Genomic DNA, 25752 nt, shown 5'->3' on the forward strand with positions numbered 1-25752 from the left:
AGATCGTTTTATCCTGCTAAGACTATTGTCGTAGTTTGCTAGTCGCCAGTGCAAGACGATTCTGTCTTCAAGACAGCGCGCTTGCGCGACTCGATCTGAATTAAATTTATTTGCTCGTTGCAGTGTCATCTACTTAGGCCATCAATTACAGTTTTTTGTACTGGTATTTTATATTAATATTGTTGTTTACCCCAACAATATTTAGCTTTATTGGAATTGAAATAGATAAAATGAGAATAAGATTAGGATTCCATCAAAATTTCATTTAGTTGACATTAAGAAATGGATTTCTTGATTATCATCAAAATGTTGATTCTTTCATATATGAGAATGATCCAAATTAGATGAAATCTTAATTCATTCAGTATAATAGTTATTGCAATCACAATTTTACCAACTTATATTATTAAAAATTACCACTAACACCATTCACCATAGTCATCCATATTCGATCATTATCACTTTTAGTACCGTTATTCATCGTTGTCACCACCACAACTCATCGCCACAACTATCATCCACCATTACCACCACCATTGTTCACTTGCATTTTTCACCACCATTGTCTTTTGCCATTACTGCCACTTAGTTAACAAATATAGTTAACTTAATTATATGTATTTTTTTAGCTAAAAGCTTAACTAAAATTGATTATAAAGTTATATGTTAAAATTAAGTGATGTTTTTGAATTAGATTAAGGATGAAAATTAATATTTTTTAAGACCCAACAAATTAAAAATAAGATTTTATTATTTTTTAGTGTAAAGGTATTTTCATCATATAATTATTACTTTTTATTTCATTCAATCAAAAATTTTCTATATCAAACATAATAATGTAATGAATGATCATTCCATTATATTAATCTAAACATTGTAACGAACCAAACATAACTTAAGAGAACTTGCACGCACTGGAAATTGAACTTAAAATTTAAATGATCTTAAGGACCATGCCTTGTCATTGGGTCAGAGTCAAGACTTGGTCGACTCTAATATATTTGTTGAGACTCCACCCTTTATTTCTGGCTTATCCCAAGTCGGTAGAGGAAGGTTGTACTAATGAGAGATGGAAATCCTAATCTATCTTTAAAATGTGAAAATCCTGAGCTAATATATAAAATGTGATGCGACACATGGTTGCCTATGAGCAATAGATGAGACTTACATCAAGGTTAGAGTCAGGGAAATTGATAAACCAAGATACAAGATACGGAAACGGGACATAGCAATTAATGTTCTTGGGGTGTGTGATCGAGACGTGAAATTTGTTTTTATCTTATATGGTTGGAAAGGTTCAACAACTAATGGTATGGTCCTTCTTGATGTGGTGATTCAAAATAATGCCTTAAAAGTTCTAATTTTCATTCATTGTGTAAGAGTTTCCTCACGCATTTAAATTATGTTTGACATTTTTTATTGTGATTTATTTGTCTTAGTGGATACACGAGCGAACGATGAAAGTTTTTTAATATTGTATAAAAGTGATAGATACCACTTTAACGATTGGAGAGACGGGTGCACTTGCTCCTCAAACTCATGAGGAGTTTTTTAATATGAAGCATTTATCAACTCAAAATGTGATAAAAAGGTGTTTTAGGTTATTGAAACAACATTGGACAACGATGAGGATGGTGATTTTGTGGACTTTGGACAAACTTGTGAATCATGGAGGACTTTTAGCGACAATTTAACTACAACCATGTATAATGAATGGGCGAGTGCTCTGCTTGAACGGCATGCTTTACAAATTGGTATTTGCTTGTAATGACAAATAATTAAATAGTCTTGAATATTGTCTTAATTTTTTAGATATTATTGTTTTATGATTAGTGATATGTAATAAATATTTATTCTTGCATATTATTAATAATTCTAATATATTTTTATTTTTTATTTTTTTATAATATAATTGATTTCTTCAGATATGATATTATTTTACAGTCTTACTTTCATCTTATAAATAAAAATGGAGTACTTAGAAAACTCTCAAACTATGGCGAGAGGGAGGAAAAGTGTTTCAAGCCGACAAGTGTGGACAAAGATAGAAGAAGAGCGCCTCATTATCACGTACACTGAAAGATATTGCTGTCAAAAATTTGAAGTGTGCATAATAATGACACCCTTTTAAGGAGGGTATTTGGCAATACTTACTTAAAAAGGCTTAGCCAAAGCCTCTACCAGTTCAAATTTAAGGGCTCAACCTCACATCGAGTTGAAGATCTATCTATGTTTGGAAAAAAACAACATGGATACTTAATTTGTGGCATGTTGGCGATAAGTCAGTTTGGATGGAATGACACTGTAAAGATAATAACATGAGATGATGATGCTGGGCAACGATATTTAAAGGTATGTCTTTATTTATTTTGTTGCTGGATTTTATTTTAATGATTTGAAATTGGATTTTATAGATATAAGCTTGTGTCTTGTGGCTGAAATTGGTATGTTGTGGCTGGTACATAGCATCTATTACAAGAAAATGAAGACATGACTCATATCATGTGAATGAACTATGATTATATTGCTTCATTCTGTTTAGATGTAAATCTTGTATTGTCTTATTTTGTCATATTTAAACTCAACCTTTAAATTCATAGTTGTTGGCTATTAGAATTTCTTTGAAAACTGACTTAAGGAAAAATTTAAAAAAAAAAAAAAATTTGTAGCAGGGATATTTTGATAGTGGAGGAATTTGATATTAGTGTAAGCAAAAAGCTACTCAACAATAATTGTAATAATCTAAATCATCTTTATGAAGGAAAAAAGGGCCTTAAGTTGTTAAGGCATATTAATACATTTTATTTTCAAACAAAGTGCAATAATTGCACATAATTTTTTGTTTTCAAACACTCTTATTGATTGGTAAAATACTTAAAAGCATAAGATATTTATTATCAATCAACAAGGGTGTTTGAGTGCCAAAAACATTGTGCAATTATTACACTTTGTCCAAAAGATAAAATACATAAAATACACATTAATTTGTTGATAGTTATGGCAAGAGACAAGAGAGATTATAATTAGGTTTTGTTTAAAGTTTGTGAGAATATGTCTACTTTTTTTAATATATAAATTATAATATATAATTAGATAAAATAACATGATATAATTATATCTAGGTAGGTACAAATAGCAGACTCTATTCCCCATACTCTGCTAATATCCATATTCCTACTTAGCTGATATTTTTTAAGAAGCATCCTTTTGATACTCAAACTTCATTTATTAAGCCGCTACCCAGTACCATCGTCCTAATTGACACCAGACTTTCAGACTTTTTAGTTGGGCGAGGCTTTAATTCAATTTGGATCAGCCTCAATTCCGTTTTGATTGATTCAAATTGGTTACTGAATTTGTTATAAGGCTTTTGGATTACACCCGATTGGATCTCTAATGGGCTGGGCTGGGCTACATTTAGAGCTTCCAAGGATTCTAAATCGAGTTTGGGCTACCAACTCCTCAATTCCAAGAGACTCGTGAATTCGGACCTAACCTAATTGTGCGTTTTGCAGAATCGGGGCTCCTATTCGAACTTACTGTTTGAATTCAAAGGATGTTTGATTAGGTTTTAAAATTTAATAACTTTTCATTTTTAAAACTTTAAATTTAATGGGGAAATTTGATTTTCACTAATTAAAAGACTATATTACCCTCAAAGAAATCAAAAAATTTCAAGCGAATGTCCAAACCCCTAACCCAAAAATCACATTCGTGCTATCAGTTTCTCATTTCCCTTCTCCTTCTTCGGTAGCATCTGTATTGCGTCCATTATCTCGGCGGCTGCGTGCACCTCTGGCGTCCCTCTTCCGTAGCTCATCTCCGGCTTCCGTCATCCGTTGGCGCTGACACATCATCTCCTGTCCGTCGTTGCTGCTGCTGTTTCCGGCGTCCCTTGTCCGTCGCCGCTGCTTCATCTTCCGCTCTCCGTTCGCCCTCTCATATCCGGTTCTCAGCGTTCTCGATCCGGCTTCAAATCTCCAGCGCCACAGCGTCCCATCATCTCCGTCTTCTTTGCTGCTGCCACTGCTGCTGCTCGCCGGCGTCACAGTGTTCCCACTCCGGCGTCACATCAATTCCGATCTGACAGGTATCCCGTTTGTTGCAGTATTTTGTTGCTGTGAACAGATTTTTTCTGTATTTTGTTGTTGGATTTGTTGTTTTATTTGCTGTTTAGGGTTGGTGTGAACATTGACATTTTAACTGCTGTGGTTTGTTGCTATTAACAGATTTTTGTTGTGTTTTTATTGTTGAATTTTTGCTGCGTTTTGTGTTGATGTGATTTTTGTTGTTTACAGATTTTGGCTGTGATTTTTGGTGTTGGATTTGTTGTGATATTTGTCGTTTAGGATTGCTGTGCACATGGTTCTTTACTTGCTGGGTGTGTTGATTTTTGTTGTGATTTTTGCTGTTATGACATAACATGATATCTGTTTATTATCTCAGTTTGTTTCATATCATTTGCTTTGTTGATTCTAATATAGATAGATATGCAACAAGACAGTACTAATAAGGCTGGTAAGTTCAATAATGAAAAAGGAAAGAGAAAGGGGGCCAATGATGATCTTGGTATGGGTCGAAGCTCTGCTAGGTGGGATGACTTAACACACTTTAGGTTTATAGAGTTGATAGAAAAGGAAATTGAGAAAGGAAATAGTCCAGGGTCTTTCATAAATAAAGATGGTTGGAAATGTTTGGTTAAAACTTTTAATGAGAGGACAGGGAGACATTATGATAACAAATAGTTGAACAATCATTGTGATTCCATGAAGAACGAATGGACCCTTTTTAGGCAAATGATGTGATGAGAGTCTGGATTAAGTTGGGATTAAACAGGGAAGACCATTGTGGAAGATGATGATTGGTGGGAAACGAAAATCAAGGTAATTCCTAACTTTATCAGTCAATATTCTTTGTTGTTTGTTATTGTTGAATATAGGATCAATTATCACACAAGGAATCCCACTCACACAACCAAATCTCACTCGATAGGAACAGAAATAGAATAACCAATATTAGAGTAAATCAAAGCAATAATAAAAAAGTAAAGAGACAAGAATCTTATCCTGGTTCAGGCATGAAATGCCCTACATTCAGACTGCCGGTGACCGAGACAGAATCCATTAGAAAGCCAACAGGATACAACACTCCCTCTTGCATAGCCTCCCCTGCCAAGAATACAAGGATCGGGCAAAGCTCTCTCTTAATTCTCTCTAGAGATTGTGCAAGAAAATCAAGAAGAATGAATGCTGAATTGCCCTACCCCAGAACCTATTCGCCGCTATTTATAAAAGATAGAGGCGGTTACAACCAAGGACTTTATATGCAAATAAAGAAATAATAAGGACTGTCGGAAATAACTTATAGAAGTTATTTCCGTTACATTTTAAACACATAAAAATTATTCCCAATTACATACTAAAGCCCTCTACCGAGACTTGAAAACTTAGCTAATGCAAATCATAACAATTTTCTCCACCAATTTGCAATAATTGAGCCTTCAATCTTCAGTCTTCTAGGTTTTGCTTCTGCTTTCTTTCTTTTATCTTCCGGCTTCCTCCTAAGCTTGATTGCTTAGACTTCCTCAAGCCATGTTGAGTAGCTTCATGTAGTGCTTCTTCTTGGCTGCTAGAACGGCCTTGGTGAACATGTCCACTGCATTGTGTTGTACTTAGGACTGCCACACACACAGCCTACTATCCCTCCAAGAACTCATCGATTACACCTCAAAGATTAAGTCACACAGCACTCGACAGAAACCACAAGAATAGGAATACAAATCAGCAACAAACCACACAAGAAACACAAGATTTTATCCTGGTTCAATCTCATAAATGAGACCTACATCCAGACTGCCTTGGGTACTATGAAAACTCTACTATCTTGGATTCTTACAGCGATTACATGCACTAGAAAATCTCTCTCTTTCCCACAGTCTAAAAACCCTAGACTATATAGAGATGAACACCCCAAGAGAACATACAAAATAACCCTTCTCTCGGCCTAGCACATACTCGCGAAGACACCCCCCTGCTTTCATGATATATTTGAGCCCTCCCCAGTCCCTATTTATAAATCATAAGGGCAGGCAAGTCAGTTACAACTGACTGACCCTCCTGACCAAAATCTAACAACTTTCGAATAGCCTAAACTAAACTATAAAACCCTCATTTACAATGAGAAAACATGCTAATAGAATTACATAAAGGAAAAACTAAGTACAGAAAACTAATCTAATACAAATGATTTCACACATTGTCTTCCCCTGCCACTTTTTCTAACTTCAGCTCCTTTTTGTCAAGTATCTCCCTGATAAAATGCAGACGAACATCAATATGTTTTGTGGGTTCATGGTGAGGCTGATTTCTTGCTAGATGAATTGCGTTTTGGCTGTCACATTTCATGGAGGTATCTATCTACCTTCTTAGCAATTCTCCTAAAAGCCTCTTTAACCACATAGCCTCCTTTATTGTCTCTGCTATGGCTATATATTCTTCCTCAGTAGTTGATAAGGCTGCAACATGTTGTAAATTGGCCTTCCAACTCACTGTGTCATCCCAAATCTTAAAGACATAACCTGTGGTTGATCTTCTCCTATCTTGATCCGTTGCATAGTTTGCATCGGAGTATCCTAGGATTTTGGCTTCTGTTCCCTTTTCTACTCCTCCATAAACCAAACTAGTGCCTAATGATCCTTTTAGGTACTTGAACATCCACTTAACTGCACCTCAATGAGCCTTCCCTGGGTTTGCCATAAATCGGCTAACCACACTCATGGCATGTGCAAGGTCTGGCCAAGTACAGACCATGCTATACATCAAGCTTCCTATTGCATTAGAGCATGATACATCTCTCATTTCTGCCTTATCTTCCTCATTTATAAGAGATTGACTTGCTGATAGCTTGAAATGCTGGGCAAATGGTGTGCTAACAGCTTTTGCCTTGGCCATTCTAAACCTTTGTATTAATTTCCGTAGATAATTTTCTTGTGATAGTGCTAGGGTTCTTATTTGTTTATCCCTCTTAATTTCAATTCCCAATATCTTCCTTGCTTCTCCTAAGTCTTTTATTTCAAATGCTGACTTTAAGTCCAGTTTTAATTGTTGGATTTCCTTCCTTGATTGACTTGCAATCAACATGTCGTCAACATTCAATAGGATGTACAAGGATATGCTGTTTGATACTTGCTTAAAGTATACACAACAATCATATGAATTCCTAACAAACCTATGTTCAATCATAAAAGTGTCAAATCTTTTATACTATTGACGTGGTGATTGTTTTAGTCCATATAGGGATTTCCTAAGAAGGCATACTTGCTCTATTTTCCCTTTAGACTCGAACCCTTAGGCTCCTCCATGAGAAGAATCTTTTCATCTAATTCTCCTTGTAAAAACACAGTTGTGACATCTATTTGTTCCAACACCAGATCCATGTGGTCTGTCATTGCAAGGAGTATTCTAATTGAGGTGTGCCTAACCACAAGGGAAAATACCTCATTATAATCAACTCCTGCAACTTGTGTGAATCCTCTTGCAACCAACCTAGCTTTATATCTAGGCTTAGAATCCTTTCCGGCTCTTCCTTTTATCTTATAGAGCCATTTATAGCCCACTACTCTTTATCCCTTAGGCCTTTAAACTAAGGTCCAAGTCTCATTCTTTCTTAATGAGTTGATTTATGATTTTATAGCCTCAACCCACTTCCTTGAATCCTTAGAGGCTATAGCTTCCTCATAAGTTAGGGGTTTCTCCTCCCCTACTACCTCTGATGCACTTGTAAATGCATAGGAAACCAGGTCTAAAAAGCCACATCTCTTAGGGGGTTTGGATTGCCCTTTTTGCCTGTCCTGAGCAACATTATATCTATGTTGATCAGGTTCATCTTTTGCATCTGATCCCCCCTTTCTTTCTACATGAGGGTCAAAGTCTTGATCGACTATGGGCTCCTCTAAATCCACCCGATGATCCAAATCCTGGCTTTGAGAGCCAGATGTTTCAGCACTAGGTATATTTTCCTGCCATTCTATATTTACATTTTCTATTGTAGATGTCAGCTGCTTACTACCATTATCATGCAGTCCCTTAGCTACATATTTCTCATAAAAAATGACATCCCTTGTAACTATAATCCTTTGGTTTTCAGGTTCTAGACTCCATAGCTTATACCCTTTTACCCCAGCTGGATATCTTATAAAAATACATTTTTGTTCCCTAGGTTCCAGCTTTCCTTGTTTTGTATGGGCATATGCAATACACCCGAATACCCTTAGGTGTTTTAGGCTAGGTTTATGTCTTGTCCATTTTTCATAAGGGGTCTTAAACTCGTGCTGCTGATGGAGACCTATTCAGGACATAGGCTGTAGTGTTAACAGCTTCCCCCAAATGCCTTTGATAGGTTTGCATGAAATAGCATACACCTAACTTTCTCTAGGAGTGTCATATTCATCCTCTCGGCAAGGCCATTTTGTCTAGGGTTTCCTGGGGCAGTCAAATGCCTAACTATCCCACTGTTTTTACATAGGTATGAGAATTCCTTATTGTAGAATTCAAGGTCTATTGTCAGTACTAATGGTCTTTATCTTCCTCCCCCTTTGATTCTCTATCATGGTTTTCCATATTTTGAATGCTTCAAAAGTATGTTCTTTTGTTTTTAAAACTTAAATCCATACCATCCTTGAGAAATCATCAATTATGGACACAAAATACCTAGCTCCTCTATAAGTGACAGTCTGGGTAGGTCCCCATAAATCGCTATGGATATAATTTAGGGGTCCCTTAGATAAGTTTATAGCTGTTTTATTAAATTTTACCTTAGTGGCCTTCCCATATATACAGGATTCACACTTATCTAAACCTGCCATTTGGTTCCCTTTTAACATCCCTTGTCTGGCTAATTCTTTAAGGCCCAGCTCACTTATATGAGCCATCCTAAGGTGCCACAATCTTGATATTATGGTTGCCTTATCACTTGCCACTGCTGCTTCCCCATTTAACCCAGCAGCTTGTAGAACATATATCCCATTCTACTGGCTAGCCTTCATACACACTAGGGATCCTTTGGATACTTTAAGTGTATCTCCCTCTCCCTTAAAACTATAGCCATTTCTAGTTAATTCACCAAGAGAGATTAAATTTCTTTTTAATTCCGGGATGTGTCTTACAGCTTGTTGGGTTCTATAGGTATTGTCATGCATCTTAAGCCTTACTTCTCCTATTCCTTGGACCTTACACTCATGATCATTTCCTAGAAGGACCTTGCTCCTATCAGTGGCCTGGTAATTTACAAACCAGTGTCTATTGGGTGTCCTGTGGAAGGAACAATCGGAATCCATGATCCACATTTCCTTCATTGAGTTCTCACACACTGTTAATGCATCAGAACTATCATACACAAACTCACACACTGATGCTCCACCATCCGAGACATTCTTCTCCTTGAAATCTTTCTTCCTCTTTGGACAGTTTCTCTTAAAATGCCCTTCTTCTCGGCAATGGTAACATTTAACAGGATTTCTCCTATTTCTTAACTTAGATCTAGATTTACTTTTCCTTTTGAAATCCTTTTTAAAACTCCTAGATCTAGCAGTCAGAACATCACCACTGGAGGACTTTTCTTCCTGGTTATACCTCAAGTCTTTTGAATTTAGGGCTCCAATTACATCTTCTAAAGACAGTTTATCCCTGTCATGTTGTAGGATATCAACAAAGTGCTCATATGACCGAAGCAAAGAGTGTAATAAAACTAGTGCCCTATCTTCATTGCCATACTTAACATTGATGTTTTCTAAGTTTAGGCATATTTATTGAACTCATCTATATGATCTTGCAACTTTTGATTTTCTTTCATCCTAAATGTAAAGAATTTTGTCTTTAGATATAATCGACTTGATAAGGTTTTTGTTAAATAGAGATTGTCCAATTTTCTAGATTTCTAAGGTTGTAGTCATCTTGGATACTTCCGTTAATACCTTATCTCCTAAACTGAGAATCAAAGTATTAAAAGCTTTTTCCTCTATATCCGCTCTCTGTTTTGCTGTGAGAGTCTTTGCCCCATCCCCTACTTTCTCTTTATCCTTTGATTCCTCTTTTAGGGCCTCCTTTAATCCAAGATTATCGAGGAGGGCTTGCATTTTTATTTTCCATAAAGAAAAATCATTTGATCCATTAAATTTTTCAATATTGTACCTTGATGCGGAACTGGACAGAGCCATTTCCTTGGGTTTCTAAGATTGTTCTAAGGGTTCCTGGATGAATCTTGAACATGATTATGTGTAATCCTAGGCTCTGATACCAAATTGTTGAATATAGGACCAATTATCACACAAGAAATCCCACACTCACACAACCAAATCCAACTCGATAGGAACAAAAATAGACTAACCAATATTAGAGTTAATCAAAGCAATAATAGAAAAGTAAACAGACAAGAATCTTATCCTAGTTTAGGCATGAAATGCTTCATCCAGACTGCCGGTGACTGAGACAGAATCCTCTAGAAAGCCAACAGGATACAACACTCCCTCTTGCACACTCTTGGCTATGAACAATAGCCTCCCCTTCTGAGAATACAAGGACCTAGCAAAGCTCTCTCTTAATTCTTTCTAGAGACTGTGCAAGAAAATCAGGAAGAATGAATGCTAAATTGCCCTACCCCAGAACCTATCTGCCACTATTTATAAAAGATAGAGGCGGTTACAACCAAGGACTTTATATGCAAGTAAAGAAATAATAAGGACTGTCGGAAATAACTTATAGAAGTTATTTCCGTTACATTTTAAACACATAAAAATTATTCCCAACTACATACTAAAGCCCTCTACCGAGACTTGAAAACTTAACTAATGCAAATCATAACAGTTGCTGTTAATATATGAACTGAAAATGTTGGTGAACGAAGATGTGTGTGATAGTGAGGTTTTAGAAGCTTCCTAATCCAAAATAGAATCTTTCCTAATTCAGATTTAGGAATCTTTCCTAAGAATGTAAATATGTATCCTTTCCTTATGTTGTAGTTCTTATAGAAGGTAGTTTTCCTTATGTGGTTTCCCTACTCCTCTATAAGAGGACATCATCTTGTATATTCTGAATTATTGGAGAATTATTCTAATTGATTCATTCTGTTTTCTACATGGTATCAGAGCCTATGATACTAGCCCAGTCCATCTAAAAGACTAAAACCCTAGCGTGCCTTCATTGCAATATTTTCCTTCCGTTCCTTCTAAGCCTTCATTGCCTTTTCTTCTTTGTTCTATCAATTATTCTAGTGAACATGTTAGAACTCTCTGAAGCTGCACCCACCTTGACGACTGGAGAATCAACTTCAGTTGAACAACCAACTGGAGCAGGAGATTTGCCTGGTATGCATCATTCCTACCGCTTGGACAGTAGGAACTACTTGCAGTGGGCTCAACTTGTAAGGACCTTTGTCAAAGGTTGCGGGAAAATCGGCCACTTGTTTGTCCCTCCACCAAAGTACTCAGATCCCACTTTCATGACATGGGATGTTGAGAATTGTCTCATTATGCCTTGGCTATGGAGTGCAATGCAGCCTGAGCATAGTAAGAATTTTATGTTTTTGAGTTTAACAAAGGAGATTTGGGAAACAGTTAGACAAACCTACTCTAAGGTTCAGTATGTCTCAGTAATCTTTGAGATTAAGACCAAGATTAGTTGTATTAGGCAAGGGCCATTAACTGTAACAAAATAATGTAATAGGATGAAGGGCTTATGGTTGGAACTTGATCATTATTAGGACTTTAAAATGGTGTGCAGTGAGGATGCTACCACCCTCAATTGGATTTTTGAGTGAGATAGGATTGTTGAATTCCTAGCAGGCCTTAATCTAGAATTTGATCAGGTGAGGATTCAAGTGCTTGGTATAGATAAACTCCCTATTCTTAATGAAGTATTTGCCATTGTTAGAAGTGAAGAAAACCGGAGGGGTGCTATGCTTAATGAGAATACTTTTGAAGCTTCTGTCATGATGATCAATAACAAAGGAGGAGTAGGGTTTAAAGTAGGAAAATCAGAGGCTCAAACTAAGAATCCAGGCTATGAATGGTTGTGGTGTAGCTATTGTAAGAAACCTACCCACACTAGGGAGACTTGCTTCAAACTAGTGTTCTAAAATGCGTTAGGCGTTAGTCGGGTCTAGAAAAACTGTTGATTTTTTTTATATTTTTCAATTTTATGATATAACTTGATGTTATTTTTAATTAAATCAAAGTTAAAAGTGGTATGAAAAAATATATATATCTAATATATATATTAGATATATATCTAATATATAAATAGAAAAGAAAAAAATATATATATCTAACATATAAACAGAAATAGAAAAATATATATATCTAATATATTTAACATATAAAAAAATATATATATCTAACATATAAATAAAAAAAATTAAATAACATAATAAACCCTAATACTAACACCCAACAACGCGAGAGAGAGAGACCCAACAGCGCCAGCGCACGCTCGAGAGAGCTTGGGGGGGGGGGGGTCTGAAGCGGAAGCGAAAGTAGAGATGGAGCTTGACAACGGCGACGACAGCGTTGACACAACGAGGACGCGACAACAAGGATGGAGCTTAACGGCATAGAAGTGGTGAGGAGGTCGCGATGGAGCTTGAGGCAGCGAGGAGGTACCAACGGCGTTCATGTAGCGGCAACCTTGGGCTTAGAGGAGTATGAGAGGGCGACGACTGAGAGGAGTAAATGAGGCTTCGAAATCGATGAAAGGTAAAATTTAAACACAAAAATTAGGCGTCCCAGATGGTTAGGTGCTGCCATCGCTCGATTAATCGGGCCGACGCCTAGAGGGGCCGCCTAGGCCATATTCGCGGCGGCTAGGGGTCGCCTAGCGCCTCATCGGTGCCTAGGCCGATTTTTAGAACATTGCTTCAAACTCCATGGGAAGGAAGCTGTTTTGAGCAAAATGGGAGGATTTAGGAATCTAAAGCACCAGGTTTATCTCTCAAGCAAGGAACAAGAGGAAGTTGGGTCCTCTGGTAAGACAGAATTTGGTGGACCTAATCTTAATCAGTTGAATGTTGAGGAGATTAACAAGTAGAAAAATTTTCTAAGGAGAATCCAGGATGGAGCTTGCTCTCTTTTGCACAACAAGGTAACTACCTAAATTCTGGTTCTTTTTTAGCCTGTAAAATTGATAGGAATAACATGTGTATCTTAGATTTAGGAGTCATCGATCACATGACCCCTAACCTCTATGTTTTTGAGTCATATGAGCCTCTTGAAACCACCAAACAGATAACCATTGCCAATGGAATCTCGATTCCTACCCAAGGACAGGGCAAGATCAATCTTAGCCCTAAGTTATCCATCAAATAGGTACTTCATTGTTAGAACTCAATTATGAAAAAGGAAATTCTCTCGCAATTCAGTGGGAATTGCACGAGAATTGAGGGTTCGAGTGAGAGAATGGAAGAATGAAGGGAGAGAGATTGAGATAAATTTGCAGGGAAAACAGAATCAATACTTTTCCATTCACGCCTCCTTCTGGTCATGGGACTTGGTTTATATACCAAGCCTGGGCGCCACATTTGAATTACAATCACCATTTGAATTATTCTCTAACTACCTTTTGATCTTATTACAATAATACCACTCTCTAACTACCTCTTGATTTTATTACAAGAATACCCTTTTTTATTCTCACCTTAACGTTCCTAACTACGGGACCATGACAATTGCTCCTCTGCTTGAATTGCTACTTGTCCTCAAGTAGGTCAAAGTAACCCGAACGCTTGGGGAAACTCTCGTAGGAAATCCGACAAGCACTCCCATGTATTGTTCTCTGGATGGAGGTTGGACCAGCGCACCAACATCTGTGTGATCGGTGCCTTTTGTTTGTAGATAACTCTTCTCCCAACAATAGCTATAGGTTTTGCCCCATGTTGGCTATTTTGGGCTACTGGAGGCAGGGTGGGACTGACCGGGTTGTTGTCAGTGGAAGGTTTAAGGAGTGACACATGGGATATGAGATGCCATCTCAGAAATGGATGGGAGGACTCCTCTGGGAGCTATAAGCTATAGGCAGCTTTTCCCACTTGTTCAGTCACTTCATAGGGACCATAGAACTTTGGGTTGAGCTTGTTTAGCTTGTGGGGTGATATGGTTTTCAGCTGTGCTTGCCTCAATTTCAAGTACACCTTATCCCCAACAGAGAAAACCCTCTCTCTTCTTATTAGTTAATTGTTTTATCCGGTTTTGTGCACTAGCTAACTCCTTCTTTAGAGTTTGCACCATCTATTGCTTTTGGATCAAGTAGTCATCCACTGTGGCCACTAAGTTATGGCCCTTGGCCATTGGTAAAATAGGTGATTGGTACCCAAAGAGTGCTTCGAATGGTGTCATTTTTAGGGAGGAATGATAATTGGTGTTGTACCACCATTGTGCTAGAGGGAGCCATTTATGCCACCCGGCCGGGTAAATTAATCACACACACCTGAGATATGTTTCTAAACATTGATTTACTTGCTTCGTTTGCTGGCTGTCTCCGGGTGATAGGGGGAAGACATATGCAGATGGGTTCCCAGGGACTTCATGAGCTCCTTCCACAGCAAGCTTGTGAATACCTTATCTCGGTCTAAGACAATCACCTGAGGCAGCCCATGTAGCTTACCCACTTGATCTACAAACACTCTAGCCACTTCTTGTGAAGTAAATGGGTGAGTTAGCTCAAGAAATGAGCGTACTTGTAAATTTGTCAACCACAACTAACACATAATCTTTACCCTCACTTTGGCAACCCTTCCACAAAGTTCATGCTGATGTTGGTCCACGCTTGGGTTGGTATAGGTAGGGGTTGTATCAACCCAGGAGGGTGGATGTTTTCATGTTTGCATCTGTTGCAAATATCACATGCCTTCACATACTCTTTCATTGCCTTCTTCAACCCTGGCCAATAGAACAATTGTTTCACCTTGTTATAGGTATTTAGCTCCCCTAAATGCCCACCCACGGGAGAGTCATGTAGAGTCTTCAACACTCTTCTCTTGAGGGATTATTCCTCCCCAATCACCAATCTTTCTTTGTATCTTAACAAACCATTTTTGAGAGTGAAGCCTGGTTTACTATCAGGGTCAATAGTGATCTGCTCCTTCAGCGTTTTAATCCACTCCGCTTGACTATAACTAGAATTTACTTCCAAAAACCAATCAGGTGCTAAGGTAGTGATAACAGCTGTTCCCCCATCCTCCAAGCATTTGGATAGAGCATCTGCAGCCTTATTCTCATACCCCTTTTGGTATTGAATCACATTATCCAGCCCCATTAATTTTGACATACCCTTTCACTGGAGGTGGGTATGGAGTTTTTGTTGTAACAAAAATTTGAGGCTCTCGTGATTTGTCCTTATTATGAATCGGCCCCCTTTTAGGTAATGCCTCAACTTCTCTACTGTTACTAGGACAACTAGGAGTTCCTTATCATATACACTTAGACCTAAATGTTTAGGGGCTAAGGCCTAACTGATGAAAACTAGGGGTCTGCCCCCTTGCATCAACACTGCTCCCACTCCAAAGTCACTTACATCTGTCTCCAATACAAACGACTAACTAAAGTCAGGGAGACCTAGCGTGGGTACCTCACTCATAACTTTTTTCAACTTTGCAACGGCTTCTTCAGCTTTAGCATTCCAATGAAATCCATATTTCTTTAGCAATTCTGTCAATGGCTTACTAATGAGGCCATAGTCCTTCACGAATTGCTTATAATACCTAGCGAGGCCCAAGAATCCCCTTAGGGCTTTTGCATTCGCAGGTCTTGGCCAAGCAGTCATAGTTGCTACTTTTTGGGGGTCTATACTCACACCTGCACCAGAAATAATGTGGCTAAGATACTCTATTTGGGATTGTGCGAATGCACATTTAGACTTCTTAATGTACAACTTATTGAGCTTGAGGACTTGTAGAGTGGTCCTTAAGTGCTCTATGTGTTGGGACAAGGTAGGGCTGTACACAAGAATGTCATAAAAGAATACCAAAATGAATTGGCGTGGGTAGGGCTCAAATATTTGGTTCATGAGGGCTTGAAAGGTTGGTGGTGTGGTTAATTCGAAAGGCATTACCAAAAATTCGTAATGCCCTTGGTGGGTTCTAAATGTGGTTTTGTGGATGCCATTAGGGTGCATACGAATCTGGTGATATCCAGATCTGAGGTCAAGCTTAGAAAATACCTTGGCCCCATGTAATTCATCCAATAAATCTTCAATAATCAGTATAGGAAATTTGTTCTTGATTGTAAGGGAATTGAGTTGGTGGTAATAAATGCAAAATCGTCAACTGCCATCTTTCTTTTTTACTTGGAGCAAGGGTGAGGCATAGGGGCTGGTGCTTGGCCGAATGGTAGAGGAGTGTAACATTTCTTTAACCATTCGTTCAATCTCTACCTTTTGTTTTGGGGGATATCTATAAGATCGGAGTTTAACTGGCTCAACATTGGGTTTCAAATTGATGGTGTGGTCTATAGGTCTCGGGGGTGGTAGAGCCTTAGGTTCCTCAAACAAGTTCCCAAACTCATCTAAGAGTAAATTAAGAGAGTCTATTTGAGTTACCTCCCAATGAATATGCACTGCATCCATGGAATTAAGCAAGAACGACTCCATTTTTTCTGTGTCTCCTTCCAATTCCCAAGCATGTATGGAGAAAAGTTATGTCACCTGTGTCCATTTGTTCTCGAGCAGCTTATGCAACCTCTTGTCTATAATCATCTTATAGGTCCCTGTCTCCATATTACCTGTAAGAGTCATTTTCTTTCCCCCCTTCTCGAATGTAACTTTCATCTTATTAAAATCAAAACAAATGGGACTGACCTCCCTCATCCAATCTACGCCTAAGACCATGTCACAACCTCCCAATTTGAGAAGGTGTAAGTCAGCCTCAAATTCTTCCCCCTACATCTGCCAACAAAAGCCCACACATGCTGATTTGCACAACACCTTCTACCCATTAGCCACAGTGATCGATAGGGGATGGGTCCTTGTGAGGCTGCACTTCAGCTTCTTGGTCGTTCCCTTATCTAGGAAGCTATGGGTGCTTTCGTTGTCAATGAGGATCATCAGACTATTCCCCCCTGCTTTGCCTTCCACCTTGATGATCTTATTGGTGGTCACTCCCCTTAGAGCATGCAGGAAGATCTCCACCTTCTCCTCTACTCCTTCTTCCCCTTGACTGCCTTCCTCCTCGACATCTTTTTCGGTGCCATCCAATAGCAGTAACTGTCGTTTACATTGATGGTCGGGTGTATGCTTATCTCCACATCTAAAGCAAAGTCCGACCAGCCTCATCTGTTCTCTCAAATTTCCTATGGATGATTGAGAAGGTGCTAGAAGAGCCAACCCCTTACTGCTCTATCCCCATATGCCTCCCTCCTTAGTCCCTCCACGGTTGTTTTGTTGTTGGGGCACCATCTGCCACCCCTTGTTCACCCCCTCCTGCTTCTTGGCCAACGCTTCCACCATCATCTCCTGCAACCTGGAACACTTAGTGGCCTGTTGGACTGTTGCTGGCCAGAACATCTTAACGGTGGGACGGATTTCTTCTTTCAAGCCACTGATGAAGCTTGACACAAGGTACCCCTCAGTGAGAGTGGGGTTTGAGATCAACATGAGGACCTTCAACTCCTCGAACCTCTGCAGATAAGCTTGTATGGTTCCCCCTTTGCTGAAGCTTATTGAATTCCTCCATGACGTTTGACATCCCCTTCTCCCCCGAATCTTCCACACAAACCTTCCATGAATTCCTCCCACGTGCACTCCTCCCTAACGCCTCTCAAACTCTGGTACCATGCATCGCTCACGTCGTTCATGTAGGCTGCTGCCAATGATACCATCTGTTGTTCAACCACATTGTAAAGGCTGAACACCCTCTTGCAGTGTCGCACTCACCACTTGGGATTATGACCCTCGCATAGAGGGATCTCCATCTTAGGCATCAGCAAACCGATCGGATTTGATCTGGTTGTAGTGCCTTGTCTCTTTACCCCTACATTCTCCTCCATCATTGGCTACTCCGTCGCTAAATTTGCTGATTCCTCCGATCTAAGATTTCCTCCTTGGCCATTAAGAATTGGCTCAGATTGTTCCCAAGGAGGGAACTTAGGTTAGATTCTTACCTGAGTTTGGTGCGAGAGCATCAGTAGGAACTGATGCATTTGATCCCTGAGAGCCTAACTCTGCTCTCTCATTTGATCCTGTAATTGAGTGGCTTGTGCTCTACTCTCCTTGCGCCACACTTACCACCCCGTCGATCCTCCGTTCTACTGAATTCTCAAACATCTCCATGCGATTTTGCATCTTGGACACCTTGGACGTTACTTGCTGAGCTGCGCCTCCATCTGCTTCATCCTCGTTCCATTAGCCATGGCCTGATCCGATCGCCCAGAAACTGCTCTGATACCAAATTGTCAGAACTCAATTATGACAAATGAAATTCTCTCGCAATTCAGTGGGAATTGCGTGGAAATTGAGGGTTCGAGTCGAAGAATGAAGGGAGAGAATTAAGAGAGAGAGATTGCAAGAAATTTGGAGGGAAACCAAAATCAATACTTTTCCATTCACGCCTCCTTCTGGTCGTGGGACTTGGCTTATATACCAAGCCTTGGCGCCACATTTGAATTACAATCACCATTTGAATTATTCTCTAACTACCTTTTGATCTTATTACAATAATACCACTTTCTAACTACCTCCTAATTTTTTACAAGAATACCCTCCTTTATTCTCACCTTAATGTTCATTCATGTATCTAATTCAGCTACCAGTCTTATTTCTGTTCACCAGCTTACTAAAGAACTGAATTGCCATGCTATTTTCTCTCCACATATGTGTAAATTTCAGGCCATGTGCACGAGGAAAATAATTGGTGTGGCTGAGGAACAAAATAGACTATATGTCTCATGGTGTGAGGTTTATAACTTTTTGGGCACCCTCCCCATAACAACTAGCTTTTGAGGGTGAATTCTACTCGAGGGTTGTAATAGTGGTATCAGAGCCGGGCCCATGGCTCCCAGTGCAAGCGAGCGGCGATGGAGGTGATGCCGGCATTGTAGTGTTCGCCCGGCACTAGCAGTGGCTAGTGCACAGCTTGTCGTTGTGGGTGCCAGGTTGTAGAGCGTGGTGGTATGTTATGGTCCATTGCAAGGTATGAGACTTGTCTCACTTTAGAAATTTAGGCTCCTAGTGTGGGGTTTATAACCTCTTGGGCACCCTTCGCTTAACAACTAGTTTTTGAGAGTGAGTTCTACCCTAGAGTTGTAACACTCTCTTCTCTCTGTTTTGCTCCCTTTCTTCCTATTCTTTTTTCTATTTTTTCCTATTGTGGTCTACTGATTCACACTGAATCAGGAAGACTACCATTGTCTTTGCTTGGCAGTGACAGGAAAGTGTTCAGAGTTAAGAAGGCTTTGTACGGTCTCAAGCAGTCCCCATGAGCCTGGTTTGACAGGTTTTCTAAGGCCATGAAGTCTATGGGGTACCATTAGAGTAGAGGGGATCATACCCTCTTTTTCAAACATTTGGGAGAAAAGGTAACTACATTGCTGATATATGTTGATGACATTGTGGTTACAGGAAATAATGAAGAAGAACAACCAATTCTCAAGGCAAATTTAGCCAAGGAATTCAAAATTAAAGACCTTGGAGCTCTCAAATACTTTTTGGCGATTGAAGTAACATACTCTAAGGCTGGAATTTTCCTATCTCAGCATAAGTATGTACTTGATTTGCTAGCTGAAATAGGTATGATAGGGGGTAAAGGAGCTAGCATACCAGTAGAGCCTAACATCAAATTGCAGGAGAATCCTAATGGTGAGGTAGTTGATAAGGGAAGGTTCTAAAGGTTAGTGGGTAGGCTAATATATCTCTCCCATATTAGGCCTGACATAGCCATTGCTGTCAGCCTAGTTAGCCAATTCATGCACAACCCAACTGAGGAGCATATGCATGCAGTAAGGAGGATCTTGAGCTACCTAAAAGCTACAACGGGGCAAGGGCATTCTGTTTAAACAAGAGGCTGATTTAAGTATCAAAGGATTTACTGATGTTGATTATGGAGGGTCTCTAATTGATAGGAGATCCATTACTGGATATTGTGTGTTTTTAGGGAAAAATTTGGTGTATTGGAGAAGTAAGAAGCAAGGCATTATGGCAAGATCAAGTGCAGAGGTAGAATTTAGGGCTATGACCCTTGGTTTGTGTGAGTTGTTGTGGCTGTAGATTATCCTAGAGGATTTGAAGATCAAGTTGCAAGGTCCTATTGAACTATTTTGTGATAATCAGTCAGTTATTAGTATTGTTTATAATCTTGTTCAACGTGACAAGACAAAACATATAGAAATTGACTCACAGTTCATTGACTGACAGTTCATTAAGGAAAAGCTGGATGTAGGTCTACTTCAGATTCCTTACGTGCCATAAGAAAATCAAGCGGCAGAGGTTCTCACTAAAGGGTTGGGTGTAAAAAGGTTTGAGATTTAATAGGCAAACTCGGAATGATAGACATTCATTCACCGTAGGTTGCACGGAAACGGAAACGGAAATGCGGAAGCGGCTTTTTCCGAAAAAGTAGGAAACGGAAATGCGGGGTATATTGTAAATTTAAAAAATATAGGGATTTTTTTATAAATATAGTTTTTAATATTAAAAATTATAAAAAATATAGGATTCATAATATAAGATCAAATTCCACCACATCAAATATATGCAACAGTCCACAAATTTATAAATACAACATTGCTCCAAAAAAAGTTTTGACTTGTATTATTGTGTATTAGTGTTTACAGCCCTTGGATTTTTCATGAACTAACAATAGATGATTAAAATAGTAAAGTAACAATATATGAAGTAACAATAGAAACCAACAATAGATGATCAAAATGATAGTAACAAATTACTTATATGTACTCCCCATCCCCCAAAGAATTCAACAATAAATGATAGCAGAAAATTAGGAGGTTCAATTAGGACATACATCAATTAGGACATACCTGATATTGTACTAATAAAAAATTAGTACCTTCTCCGATGCAATTTCTAAAGTTCATAATGGTATAATTTCTTTATCTATTTCTTTGACTAGTTCATGTTATAAATTAACATTCGCTTCTCATTTTTAATCAGTTAAGTTTAAAGGCAGTTGAGTTTGGGTGAAAGGTACAAAGAGAGAGCAGGTGACCGAGTTTAATTATATATATATATATATAAATCACCCATGAGTTTAACTTCACATAAAGAAGAAGACACCCATGAGTTTAACTTTGCATAAAGAAGGGAAGGGACAATCGGCGGCTATGAAACCCGATCTAGAAGTGATGGATATCGCCGGCAAACAAACTAGCACCGGAAGCGAGAGGGCTGAGGAGGAATGACCTGCGACGAGAAAAAGAACTCGAACCGATGGGGCACTGGAGTAGACGACGGTGAGGGCCGAGAAGGATTGGAAGTAGATGGCGGCAAGGGCGATCGAACTAGAAGAAATCTTTGGAAGAAGAAGAAGAAAAGAGGGAAAAATGAAGGAGACAGAGCTTTTTCTAGGGATTCGTGCCTTTGCTGGGCAACACTCGTTGGAAACACGTTTCCGACCAAGTTTTTTAAATTCCAAAACAGCCTGCAACTTTTTAAAAATTACACAAATGGCCCAAAAAATGTTTCGGGCCGTTTTTCACGTTTTCGAAATGGGAAATGGTTCAGAAATGCCAAAACGATGTCTCTGAGCCGTTTCTGTTCTTCACAACATTCACTAGCTTAAGTGGGAGTTTTGGTGAATGAAGATGTGTGTGATAGTGCAGTTTTAGAAGCTTCCTAGTCCGGAATAGAATCTTTCCTAATTCAGATGTAGGAATCTTTCCTAAGAATGTAAATATGTATCCTTTCCTTATGTTGTAGTTCTCATAGAGGGTAGTTTTCCTTATGTAGTTTCCCTACTCCTCTATAAGAGGACATCATCGTGCATATGTTGAATTATTGGAGAATTATTCTAATTGATTCATTCAGTTTTCTACAGAGAAATATGCAATATTATGTTTCACAAGAGAATGCTGATTAGAAGAAATTTGGAAACAAAGATTCGCCCCTATGAACAGGGTTTTTTCTTGGGAAAAAAAAATGTAAGTCATTAACCTACCTTAGATGTCAGGATGAGGATTTGTAGGAGAGATTGAATGAATAGCGAAGTGAGGGCAGGCAGACAAGTGTGGCACAAAGAGACTCCAGGGTAGGAAAGGTCAACAGTGGCCTTAATCTAAGAGCAGCAGGAGGGTGAATCAACAAAAAATAGGCATCGAATTTAAGCTGTGATGGATAGGAGAGAAGAACATCTTAGAGCAATCTCTCTTAGGATAGAAATCAGGCAGGGAAGGATCTTCTCTTTGCACGTGGTAATTCCAGGCTCTGCTTTATTGATGACAGCAAGCTAGTCAAGATCTTAGGAAGAAGCAGCTATTGTTGGTTTTGATTGCACAGTTCCACAATTAGCATTCTGAACAAGAAGAAAAAAACAGCAAGAGATAGATCCACAGGAGAAAACTCACCAGCAACTTCGCTGCCTGCAGTCAACAATGATTGTACCTTGGTTTGTTATCTCCCTTTCACCGCTGAGTTCTCTTTCAGCCTCACCTCTACTTTGCTTCTTTGTTATCTTGTTTTTGGTCTGGGTTATCTTTTCTATCTTGCCAGTGCCACGACCCTCTCATTGTTTCCCATCTCTTTCTTTGTGTATGATATGGGGTTAGGGTTTCTATGGGTGTATTTATAATTTGTTAGTGTCCTTGACTTTGCATTCCCATCCATTCTCCTTTATAGTCATAACATTGGAGAGGATTTCTGTCCATTTTTTTCTTCATTTTCCTTATTATCCTTTTTATTTTGTAATATAGGATATACATATGGTGTTTATAGATTTAGAAAAAAACATATAACCGAGTAGTGTTCTAAAAATTGGCCTAGGCGGCCGCTGGCCGCCCCAAAATTGCCCTAGTCGGGCCTCCTAGGCGCCGATCCGAGTAATCGGCAAGCTTGGGTGCCTAGGCGGCCCAGGCGGCGCCTAGTCGCCCCGCGCGCCTTGGTGCCCAATTCGTTGGCTTTAAATTTCAGCCATTTTTAGGGTTTTTTTTGCTAAATCATTAAATCTAACCTCTCAGCATTTCCCCTCTCACTCTCTTCTCACCTCAACGTCGCCAAGCTTCATCGGCCTGCCAATAGCTCATCGTCGTTGCTGCGTCCAGCTCCATCCTCGCCGCTAAGCTTCATCGTCACCGCCTCTTATCTGTCGCGTCCTCCTCGTCCTCGTTGCCTAAGCTTCGTCGCCGCCACCCCTGTCCTTGTCGTCGAGCTCCATCTTTGCCGCGACAAGCTCCATCTCTGTCGTAACCTCTCTCTCTCCGGTTATTGGGACATTTGCCGCGTTTTGGTTTTTGGTTTCTGTTTTTTGTTTTTTATTTTATTTTATTTTTCTTTTCTATTTATATATAATTATAGATTTATATTTAATTTTTATTATTAATTATATATATTCTATAATATTTCCAAGAAATCCACTTAGCTGCTTGCTTATAGTATTGATTGTATGACTAAATTAAAATGTTGTTTATTAATTACAATAATTTGTTTTCTCATGCTTAATTCTATATTTCACTTGTCATTCCATTATTGTTGTATTATTGGTTTATGTTGCATTATTAATGCTTTTCAACTTTGATTTAATTGAAAATAATATCACAAAATTTAAAAAAAAAAAAAATAGCAGTTTTCCTAGGCGCTAGGCCCCAGCTTGGCGCCCGACTAGCGCCTAACGCCTTTTAGAACATTGTAACCAAGTATTTTTTGTGAAGTCTTATGGAGGGTCTTAGAGGAGTAACGAGTCGAAATTGCTTATATATTGGTTGCTAAATATATAGTATCATGCAGCAGAAACAAGTGTTTGAACATGCGGTGGAGATAGTGATGCATTTCCAATAACAATTTGATTACACTGCAGACTTGCATTAAGCCTTTGTCACTTTGCCCTACTAATAGATGACCTCACTAAACATGTCTAGGTAGAGGTGCCATGCTATATGATATTTGCAGATGACATTTTCCTGGTAGATGAAACAAAATAAGTTGTGATTTCTAGGATTGAGGTATGGAGGAACATTTTAGAATCTAGAGGTTTAAGTTGAATAGATTGAAAACTGAATATATCGAACATCATGTTATGATGAAACTTGAAGATCAAATCATTCCATGAAAATATCAATTTAGATATATTGGATTAATTATCCAAAAAGATAGAGAGATTAATGAGGATGTTACCTATGGAATTAAGGTAGAATGGTTAAAATGGAAACATGCATAAGATGTTTATATGATAATAAGATTCCATTATAGATAAAAGGAAAATTTTATACAATGACTTGCTTTGTGTGGCACAAAATATTGGGTAGTAAAGTACCAATGTTTACACAATAAACATTAGCTCAATGGAGTTGAGGATGTTACAATGCATGCATGACCGTACAAGAAAAAATAAAATAAAAGATGACATTTTTTGTAATAATTCCTATCGGTGATAAGATGCATGAGACATGATTGAGATAATTTACCTATAGAGGCTCGTTTTGAGAGGAGTAGATGGAATGAAACATGTCTTTGGCTAAAGAGGTAGAGAAAGACACACACACACACAAAAAAAAAAAAAAAAAAAAAAAAAAAAAAAAAAAATCCTAGGACTCTTAGGTATGATATGAGTTAGACAGGTCTTACAAAAGATATGATCATAGGTAGAGATGATTTTTGAGCTAAAATTCATGTTGCTGACCTCAGCTAATGGGATTAAGGCTTTGTATGTTTTGTTTTGTTTGTTTTTTAATTTTTTAAATAAAAATATTATCATTATTAAAAGTTATTTAATATTTTGGGTGTTAAAATTGTCTTTGTTTGCAAGTGATTTTAAGATGTTGAAGAAGATGAGGGCCAAGGCAATCTTCTACAAGTATTGGTCTGATTTGAAGATTTAGGATGTGCCAATTTGCTTTTGGAACTTTGACTTGAAATTAAAAGATAAAATGAAGAATAAAAATGCCTGTAGGGGATGAGCCATAGAGTCAGGAGTTGGAAACTTGGGATATCATAATGGAATGTTGAATGATTAATATATATGTGCATTGTTTTGAGGAAGGCTCTATGAGATTATTTTTTCAATTTGCCATAGTGGGCTTCAATTTGAGGCAAAATGAATGCATTTTCCCCTTATTGAGTTCTGAATCAAATATCTTTGTGGTATGGGGAAGTGAGATCTTTTATGGTGCATGTTAAGACTGGGAGCACTATCGGTACACAATATCTCACTCAATTACTCACCAACTCAACCACAAGTGTACACAAATCAGAAAGTAGATGAAAGACAGAACTGAAATAGAAAAGCAGGATTAAACCACAATGTAGTACGCCGATTTTTACCCTGGCTCATGCCACAGAAATGACTCTATCCAGCAACTCCACCGAGAGAAAAATCCACTAAGAATGAAAAGAACTCAGTACAATGAAGCCATTCGCCCTCTCATACAATCCGAGTATAATTCTCACTAAAGAATCCAAGAACTATTCTTCTCACAGCTCTCTCTCTTTATCATTGCATTCGTGCAAGAGAATAGAATGATTGATTGATCCATCACAACTGATCCCCTGCCCTCATATTTATAGACTATGGGGCGCACCAACCTAGGGATATAACCAACTCTATAAAGTCTAA

At 38.5% G+C, this 25752-nt stretch overlaps 1 protein-coding gene across 4 annotated transcripts in view; it reads left to right on the forward strand.

Moving 5' to 3' along the window:
* The first annotated feature begins 3722 nt into the window (after window positions 1–3722).
* The window catches only part of LOC127808051 (pre-mRNA-processing protein 40A), a 91730-nt gene continuing 69700 nt past the window's right edge, over window positions 3723–25752 (forward strand). For 3 of the 4 annotated variants that reach the window (XM_052346373.1, XM_052346375.1, XM_052346376.1), the window contains exon 1: window positions 3723–4090. The gene's annotated coding sequence lies outside the window, so the exon portion shown is untranslated. The remainder of the gene's footprint in view (window positions 4091–25752) is intronic. The other variant, XM_052346374.1, reaches the window with a different exon arrangement.

The sequence above is a fragment of the Diospyros lotus genome, chromosome 8 (assembly GCF_014633365.1).
Source record: "Diospyros lotus cultivar Yz01 chromosome 8, ASM1463336v1, whole genome shotgun sequence".
NCBI lineage: Eukaryota > Viridiplantae > Streptophyta > Magnoliopsida > Ericales > Ebenaceae > Diospyros > Diospyros lotus.